General features: G+C 46.0%; 1 non-coding gene across 1 annotated transcript; it reads left to right on the plus strand.

The window, feature by feature from the left end:
* Nucleotides 1–6,681: 6,681 nt before the first annotated feature.
* Nucleotides 6,682–6,788, plus strand: LOC125096573 (U6 spliceosomal RNA). Its single transcript, XR_007126254.1, has one exon. It is a non-coding gene; the product is annotated as a U6 spliceosomal RNA (small nuclear RNA).
* Nucleotides 6,789–9,460: the final 2,672 nt, after the last annotated feature.

Consider the following 9,460-nt stretch of genomic DNA (forward strand, 5'->3'; position numbering starts at 1 on the left):
GCTGGGGCAAAGTGACCACAGGGTCCCTGAAACCTGACAGAGCTGAGTTCCAATCCAAGCTCTGTCACTTGGTTGTGTGATCTTGTGGAAGTTACTTGGTCTCTCTGAGACTTGGCTTTCTCCCCCATAAAACAGAGCAACACATACTCACTTCACAAGACTATGTGGAGTAACTTATGTAGAGTGCTTACCCCAGCTTCTGGAACACGCTCCAGTCAATGCTCATGAAATGGAAACTCGGGTTATTTCACGTACGGATTTCCAGTGGGGGTAAGCTAGATTTAGATGGATTCGGGGGAAGGTCCTAGAGCCCAGAAGCTGCAGACATCTGGAAGAGGGGCTGCCGTGGCTGCTGGAGGTACCCTTGTATGACCAGGTCCTGAGCCCGGTTGCAAGGCGTTACTTCGAGTTGAATGCCTTTGCCAGTGGCCTCATATTTTTCATCTTCTTCAGCCTATGAATAAAATCCCAAACACTGAAAAAGCCTAATGGACACCAGAGTGAGGATCTGGACACCGGCCTGACTCTGTAACAAGAAGCTGTTGTCTCTAGAGCAAGTTCTTTGGAGGTTCTGGCCTCAGTTTCTTCAACTGTAAAACGAGGGGTTTAAACTGGACAGTTTCTTGGGTCCCTTCCAGCTATAAAAATTTATGAGCCTTAGAAGGATCCCCCCCTTTCCAGGAAATGTGCCCACATTGTATGTTTGAGATGAGGTTAGTTTTACTGAGTCAAGCTTCATTCTACACATACATATGCATACTATAAATACACACATAAGCGTATGTATACACAGGCACTGAAAGAGGAAATTGTCCCTACAGCTCAGTGCTTTCAATTGAGCCATCAAGTCACTCAGGTATTTATGATGGAGAGAAAAATATGTGCACTGTTTTCCCTCTCTGGAGGACCATGTCAGGGGCTCTGCCGGGATGTGAGACTCACGTTGGGAGAAAGAAATGAGATTTTGAGATGGTGATGGCTGTATGGAAAATGATATAAATTATCTCCCCTCTGGTCCTCTATTTCCATGTACCAACAGAGCTTGTCTTCTCAGAATAATTGATGGATGCCACTAAAAGTTGTCCCCCTTCTCTCAAGTCCTCCATCGGTTCTCCAACTCGACTGGCATTTGAATGGGTTTGACCCCTCCTGGGCCTGCGTCCCCTGCATAATGTTTTGTGGGCCTGTCAGCGTCTTTCTCGGTCATTCATGCCTTCAGTGCTGATTGGGCCCCCACAATGAACTGTTTCTTGTGTCCAGAAGTGTGTTCTCCCCTCCATACTCAAGCAAGGCTGTAGAAGTTGCAGTAAAGTTGCTCCCCAAAGTCTCACTGTTTGGATGTAATAAAAGTTTATTCTTGTATTACGTACTATCAGTTCAATGTGTAGCAGGCTGCCTTCAACAGAGGCGTTCAGGGATCCACACTCCTTCCACCTTGTGGCCCTGCCATGCCCTAGGGCTGCCCTGTCCCTTACTTCTAATGGATGGACCATGAGCCTGGAGAAGGCCCATACACATGTGAACCGTTTTAGCTCTTAAGTGTGACTCTCTTGTGTTGTGCTAATGCAGCCCCATATCTCCATCCAGACTCAGGGGTGCTGGGAACAATGTAGAGGATGGAAGAAGAGCACAGATATTCAGGGCACAGATGTTAGACAAGTGCTCTGGGGACAATGAAAGAGGAGGGGCCGAGTGTTATAGAAGATTCAACTTTGCCTGGAGGACAGAGATGGCCTCCCAAGGAAGCAAATAGGAGTTAACCAGGTACAGGAAGGTGGGGAGTGGGAAGGCAGAGGTCCTGGTGGAGTGTTTTCAAAGGGTCGGGTGGGGACAGGTGAAGAAGGTAGGTGTGGAAGTGTGGGTCAGTGTGCCATGTCAGAGGAGCGGGGGTCGGGGAGTGGGAAGGGAGGAGACTGCAGACCAAGAAGGTTCTTATTGGCCATGATAAGGAATTCTGACTTTGTGCTTAAGACAAAGGAAGCTACGGAAGACCTTTTTAGCAGAGGAGGTGAAGTGACCGCCCCTTTGAAAGATTGCGCTAGCAGCAGGAGAGGGATGAGCCTGGAGTCAGGCAGATTCAGTGGGAGCGATGGTCCTTGTCTTGTAGGGGACTGTGACCCCTAGTCTGAGCCGCTGGCTGTTGCAGGGAAGACGCGAGATTCAAGAGACATGTAGGCAGTAGACCCCTTAGAAATATCTGTCGGGTTTCTCTGGTCTGAGCCCTTATCCCTCCAACATGGATTGTCACAGCGGCCTCTCAGGCATCTTCTTGTCCTCCCTTCCTCCTCTTTCATCAACAGGACTCCATGGTGTTGCCTTGTCACCGCCTCTGGGTCAGGGCTCTAAATTGCAGATAACACTGTCCACTGGCCTGTTTAAGCGGGAAGGGTTACACTTGTGGGTAGAGAAAATGCACAGAATCATTGCCAACTGAAGAAACAGATTCTAGGCAGGCCTTTATGGAGGAACTCCCAGCACTTCTGGCAGAACCGCTTACCAAAGAAGCTGCCACCACTGCCATCGTCAGGAACTGGCCACCTTCACCATCTCCTCCACAGCCAGGCCACGGCCCTCTGAACCAGCAAAACATGACTCAGGCTCCGCCTCATCCACCCTGTAACTCTGCTAAGTCATCTGAACTGCCCAGTTAAACTGTGAGTTTGCTCCTCCGGGCAATAGAAGCTGGGAAATGTAGGTTGTTTTTGTTTGTTTGTTTGTTTAATATGTAAAAGTTTTTTATTGTATTTAATATCCCAAAGAATAGTTAAACAAATATCCTTATAGTTAAATTTTACTTATTTACTTATATCCATGACTATGTCCTCAGATAAATCTCTAGCAATGGCATTGCTGGACTACCAAGCGTGTCCATACGTAAACTATTGCCTGTAAGAAGTCATATCCATTTATATTCTGATCACTAGTGTGCAAGAATGAGAAATGTAGTTTTGGTTGGTCTCTGATGGACGGTAGGTTTTACGTGAAGGATTAGAATGCAGGCAATATCCAAAGGTTTTGGGGAGCCTCTGACGATGATTGCCACCACGTGGAGAGTCTGGCACAATGTTTCTCTTACATCATTTACTGCTCACAACGGCACCACCCAAGGCATTTCCTGCTCACTCACAGATGGAGAAACTGACTCAGAGAGGCTAATTGGTTTGCCTGAGATCACACAGCAAGCAGTTGGGTGGGTCCGTATATTTAAACCTAGCTTTGTCTGTCACCAGAGCCTGTCCTTTCCCCACTGTACTCACAGAATTACAAGACTTGCCAGTTGTTTATTATGGTGATTAGGAAACCACTGTTTCTTCTGACCGTCCAGATTATTTTGCCCGGTGTGGCTGGGCCACGAGGGCAGCCAGCAGCCACTTGTGGAGAGGTACCTTGTTGGCATGCCTGGGCAGGGCTGTGCTGAGCCATCTGTGAAGTTGGGCTGCCTCCTTTCTGAGTTGGCCTTGTTACCGCACAGCTTACGCTGCTGCTCTGGGCAATAATGGCAGAAATACAATCGTTAAATTTTAATTAGGAAGAAACAAGGTTCATTATTAGTTGTCATTCCTCATTGTTTCCTAATTATGCTCATTGCATGATAAAATGAAATACTACATTTCACTTGCATTGTTCTTGCTCAGGGCTGATGGAGAAGAAAGACATATCCTGATTCTCGCTCCTCCTCCCCCTGCCTCTTCCCTCCCCTGAACTGCCCCTCCATGCGCTCCAACTGAATAGCCAGGTGGTGAAAAGGGAGGATTCCTGGAGTCAGAGTAGCCTGGGCTTGAACCCTGTCCCCACCATTTATCAGAGGTCAGACCGTTTACCATATTGGGCTTGCTTTTCTTTTCATAAAATGGAGATCATAAAACCTTCATCCTGGGGTTGTCATGAGGATAATGTTACGTAAAATAATATTCCACAAATGCCTGGCACATGAGAGATGTTTCAGTAAGTGCCAGCTACTTGTATTATAATTTTGAGGATTATTATCAAACTAGGACTCACAAACCCCGCTAAGAAGTCTAGACGGATGCTGTAAGTCCCCGAAGGCTTTTTCCACGAGGAGTGCCATCATGAGGGGCGGGACTGGGCGTCTGGAGTCATTCATCTGGTGGTTGGTGCCACAAGGAAGTAAGAAAAAGTGTGAGAGGAAGAAAATCTGGGGTCGGTTCCCATGTAGTTTCATTTAACTGGGCTTCTCGAGAAAGACGTGATTCTTGACTTGTTTCTTTTGTCCTAAGGATGGTTAGCCCTGTGCTGTTGGTGCCACGGAGCCTAAAAGCCTTGGCAGGAAAAGACGGACTCTCTTTAGGGCTGCCCTTTGCACGAAAACAAGATGGATGGATCTGGGGGGCTTGGGTCTGCACCTTTGTATCATACGGAGGCCTCTGCGACAGCCAGAAGAGTCGAAGACTTGAACTTTCTATTTCCCTCACAGTTAATACCTTCATTTAGGTTTAATTATTTGAGGTCCCTGAAATTAAATTAATCTCAGGTGGAAGACATTGGGAGTTGGGCATGGAGTAGATGCCCTTTTCTGTGTGTGAAGTTCATTGGCTCTTGCAGAAGAAAGAAAGGAAAAGCTTAAGAATGATTTTTTTTTTTTCATTTGATACTGAGCCAAATATATTTATTTGGGTTAAAATGTGTAACTCCCAGAACTGATAGAAAATTCACCAGGCTGAGCACGCCTCATGCGTGGCTTACTGTAGAAACATTAATGCCACAGGAAAACTGTTATTTGGACTAATTCTCTTTCTAAGAGCAGTCGCTGTAACGTGAGGGGGCGGGTGGTTTAAAAAAGCACTAGGCAATCTTGTTCTCGCCCTCCATAGTAGAAATCTTTCTCTCACATTTAGAGAGAGGGATGCGGTAGGACTCAACGGGGCAGGGGATGGAGGAGAAAAAGAACACAAACAGCTCTTTGGATGAAAGTTAGGTTTTTCAAAAGCCCCGTCGATTCGAATCTTGGGATGTTACAGAGAGCTGGAAGCAGTCGGCCCTCGCTGTCCAGGCTGGGTCCAGGACTGTGCTATCTGATGCCTGTTTTCCTCAGGCCACAGCTGCTAAGTTGAAGAGCATGAGAGCCACACTGGCCATCTGACTCCAAGGGGTCAAGCCATGGCTGGAGCTGGCAGGATGAGTCCCCAGAACCTCACGAGATGACTGCATGCTGGGGAAGTCGATACAGTTCTTGTGTTTGTCCTGGGCTCCAGAGCTTCTGAATCCCATCCTTATCTCTCCACCCAGGGTGTTGTGCTCATGCCCACAGCCTGGTACACTGAGCCAGACCCAGAGACAGTAATAGCTCCCAGGGCCTACCTGGAGAGAGAGAGCAGGAGCTGGCTATGAAACCAGGGAGCTGCCTTCATGGCTGCTTTTTATTTTATGCCCTGGGATGCCTCTGGCTGGGCTGGGGGACAAGGCTACTGGGCCCCCTATGCCTACTTGATCCACACCTGCTTTCCTATTATCTGTCTGCCATACTGGGAGTTGACCTAAGAGTTGGTTGAAAATTTTTGGAAATCCTTCTCGTCACTGAAAGAAGTAAATATCTGTGGTGAAGTTTTTCTCAATTTTGAAATAAAATTATTCTTCCTAATTATAAAAGTAACATCTACATAAGACACAGATTCTTAGAAAAATAGTGAAGATAGGAGAAGAAAAAAAAAATCCAATTATTCAAAAAAGACTACCACGGTTCATATTCTAACTTCTTTTCCTGTTCCTATTTTTATACGGTTCAGATGGTACTACATTAACCAGTGCTTTTATTCATGATTATTTTTTACTTAAGATAATTTCTTTTTTTTTTAAGATTTTTTTTATTTATTAGAGAGAAAGAGAGAACAAACAGGAGGAGCCGCAGGCAGAGGGAGAGGGAGAAGCAGATTCCCCACTGAGCAAGGAACCTGATGCGGGGCTCGAGCCCAGGACCCTAGGATCATGATCTGAGCTGAAGGCAGATGCTTAACCAACTGAGCCACCCAGAGGGCCCCAACTTAAGATGATTTCAAAAGCATCTGTGATATGGATGTTCTTACTTACTTACTGTTTTTTCTGACACTTACTGCTATTATAAACAACTTCATACATAAAGCTTTCTCAAATTTTGGATTTCTTCTAAGGATTAAGTCTTAATAGTAGCATTATAAATTTAAACATCTGGGTTATTTATTTACTCATTTATGTATTTATTTTATCAAAGTATACTTGACACATATTACATTACTTTCAGGTGTACAGCACAAGTACTTGTGATTTCACGAGTCTATATGTTATCCGGGGCTCACCCCCATCTGTCCCCATACAACCTTATTACAAAACTATTGACCATATTCCCTGTGCTGTACCTTTCATCACTGTTACTTATCCATCCCATAACTGGAAGTCTGTACCTCTAACTCCCCTTTCACCCATTCTGCCCATCCCCCACGTCCTCCCCTCTGGGGACCATCAGTTTGTTCTCTGTATTTATGGGTCTGTTTCTGCTTTTTGTTTGTTTGTTTATTCCTTTGGTTTTTCAAACATCTGGTTCTTTTACAGGTCTTTGGAACATAACACAAAATTGTTTCACAGAAGGGTGATACCGAGTGTCTTATGCACAAGACATTTATGAAGCTTCCTGTTATATCATACCTTTACCAGTGCTGGGTATTTTTATTTAAAAATTAGTAGAGTCTTGTGCTCACTTTGGCAGTACATATACTAAAATTGGAAGGATACAGAGAAGATTAGCATGGCCCCAGGGCAAGGATGACATGCAAATTTGTGAAGCATTCTACATTAAAAGAAAATTAATAGCATCTTGTTTTTTTGGTTATTGGTGGATTTGAGCATTTTTATGTTTGTTATCTGGTTGTGTTTTTAGGGTGTCCTTTCTTTTTTTTTTTAATTTTTTTTTTATTTTTTCAGCATAACAGTATTCATTATTTTTGCACCACACCCAGTGCTCCATGCAATCCGTGCCCTCTACAATATAGGGTGTCCTTTCTAAAAAACAATTCTGACACTTTGCTTTCCTACTTAGAAAGCCCCTGAGCCCCGCAGTGCCGACAAGTAGGATAAAGTTCCATGGAACGTAATAGGTATGAGCCACACGTTTGAACCAGAGACATCCTTTCCCGCTCCAGTTTGCCATGCGAAATCTGTGTGACCTTGGACCAGTGCCTTGATCTTCATTTTAATTCTCTCACCCACAAAAATAGGAAAAAAAATACCAATCTCCTGGATTCATCATGAAGATTAAATACAATGTCCTTTGTAAGGAACTCTGTAAAGTATAAAATATAGCTCTAGATCAGTCATTGTCATTTCTGTCATGACAACATACAAGACCTAACATGAGGGCCTCTGGGTGGCTTAGTTGGTTAAGCCTCTGCCTTTGGCTCAGGTCATGATCTCAGGGTCCTAGGATGGGGGCTCCCTGCTCATCGGGGAGTCTGCTTCTCTCTCTCCCTCTCCCCTTCTGCGCACATGCTCTCTCTCTCTTTCAAATAAATAAATAAAATCTTTAAAAAAAAAAAAAAGACTGGTCATGAGGCTAATAGCCAATGTGTAATGAGAGCCAACTTTCTACTTACCAGGGACGGTGCTCAGCCCTTTACATGTATGAACTCACACTAACCTCACAGCAGCATGTGAGAGAGATATCATTATGTTACTTTAATAGATAAGGGGACTGAGGCACAGAGATGAAGTCACTTGCCCAAAATTATACCACTGGGAAACAGCCAAGCTGGAGCTCGAACACTGAACACTGTGCCCCATTCTTTCTCTCAGGCCTCCTCATCCCTGAGCCACATGGAACTATAAGGGGCTTCCCTCACACACCATACCCTTTCATCCCTGTGCCTTGGCTCATGCTCATCCCCTTCATGAAGAGGTCTCTCCACCCCTTACCTTAAAACCACTGTTCACCCTTTATTGTCTGACTTAAATGTCCTCTGCTCTGGGGTGAAATCCGCCTCCCCTCACCTGGATGGTGTTCCACGGTCACTTACACGTTTACCCCTAAATTGCTTAGCCCACGGTCTACGTGCTTGTGTGTCCACATGTGTGTGTGCACCTTTGTGTTTTGCTTTAGGTATAGCTCCCCATCTAGAATGTGGACATCTAGTAGGCTTCAGTTTCTTTTTCCATGGACCCTAATTCTGAGCATGATGCCTAAGACCTAGGAGGTGCCCAGCATCTACTTGTTGCACGAGTGAACAAATGGTGACCATTCTGGCATAGTGAGGGGTGAACAGAGGCGAGAACTGGGAGTTTTGGGGCTTTCAGGAGGCTTTCCTGCAATCTCTCCTCCCTGGGTTCTGCCTAGGACTAGTCCTGTAATAAAATCGGGTCTTCCTTTTATACTGGCCATTGACCCCAGCTGACATTCCAGGCACAAATGCTGTGGTCCCCAGCTACACTCCCAGATCACCCAGAGAGCTGCAGCCACACACTTGGGGGTTTGCATTCCTGCTGGTGGTGCAGGAGGCTGGGCTGCTTCTTATCAGCTGGGCTTGCACTTGATGTCCATAGGCAGCCAGAAGAGACACATCAGCACATGCGTTGGCCCCAGAGAACCAGCCCTTTTCAAACTTGCTTGTTGGCAGGGGCAGATGGCCGGAGGCAAAGGCACCAGAGGTGATGCAGAGCAGGCTGCAAAGTGTTTGTGGACAAAGGGAAGGACAGAACTCAGCTCCTGGGGTTTTCAGGCAAGCTGGAACAGTGAGTGTAGTATGTACATGGAGGGAAACTCAGAACTAAATGTATGAGGTCAATATTTTAACACATTGTATTAGCTTCCCATTGTTGCTATAACAAATGAACCCAACCTTGGTAGCTTAAGATAGCACGCATTTGTTCTTTTGCAATAATACTAGAGGCTAGAAGTCTGAAATGAGTCTCAGTGATCCCAAATCAAGGCATCACCAGGGCCGTGTTCCCTCGGGAAGCTGTAAGCAATGACTATCTGTTTGACTTTCCCAGCTTCTGGAGGCTGTCCTCATTCCTGGGCTTGTGGCTTTGCGTCACCTCACCTTTTCTCTCCCTGATTCTATCATCACATCCCCTTCTCCCTCTTCTGTTCCAAATGTCCCTCTGCCTCCTTCTGATAAGGACACCGGTCATTGCATATGTTTGCCAGCTCCCACCCTGTACCAGGCTCTGTGGTATAAAGGTGGCACAATCTCCCCTATGGGCCTGGAAGGGGAGGCAGGTTGAAGAGCAATGGCCGGCCATGTGAGCCTACTGTGACAAATGCCACAGGAGAGGCTTGCCAGCAACGGGGACAGGCTGTCGCTTCTGATGACAGATGACAGAAGGGGTCGCAGGGCAGTGAATCCCCTGAGTTTATTCTGAGTGGATGAAAAATTTTCCAGGGAGCCAGCGTGTGGGGAGACAAGAGTCAGAGCAAAGGGAGGAGCGGGGGATTGTTGCGACAGCATAGGTGCATTTGAAACCTCTAAAGTGAGAG

Source organism: Lutra lutra, chromosome 3 (genome assembly GCF_902655055.1).
Source record: "Lutra lutra chromosome 3, mLutLut1.2, whole genome shotgun sequence".
In the NCBI taxonomy this organism is placed as follows: domain Eukaryota; kingdom Metazoa; phylum Chordata; class Mammalia; order Carnivora; family Mustelidae; genus Lutra; species Lutra lutra.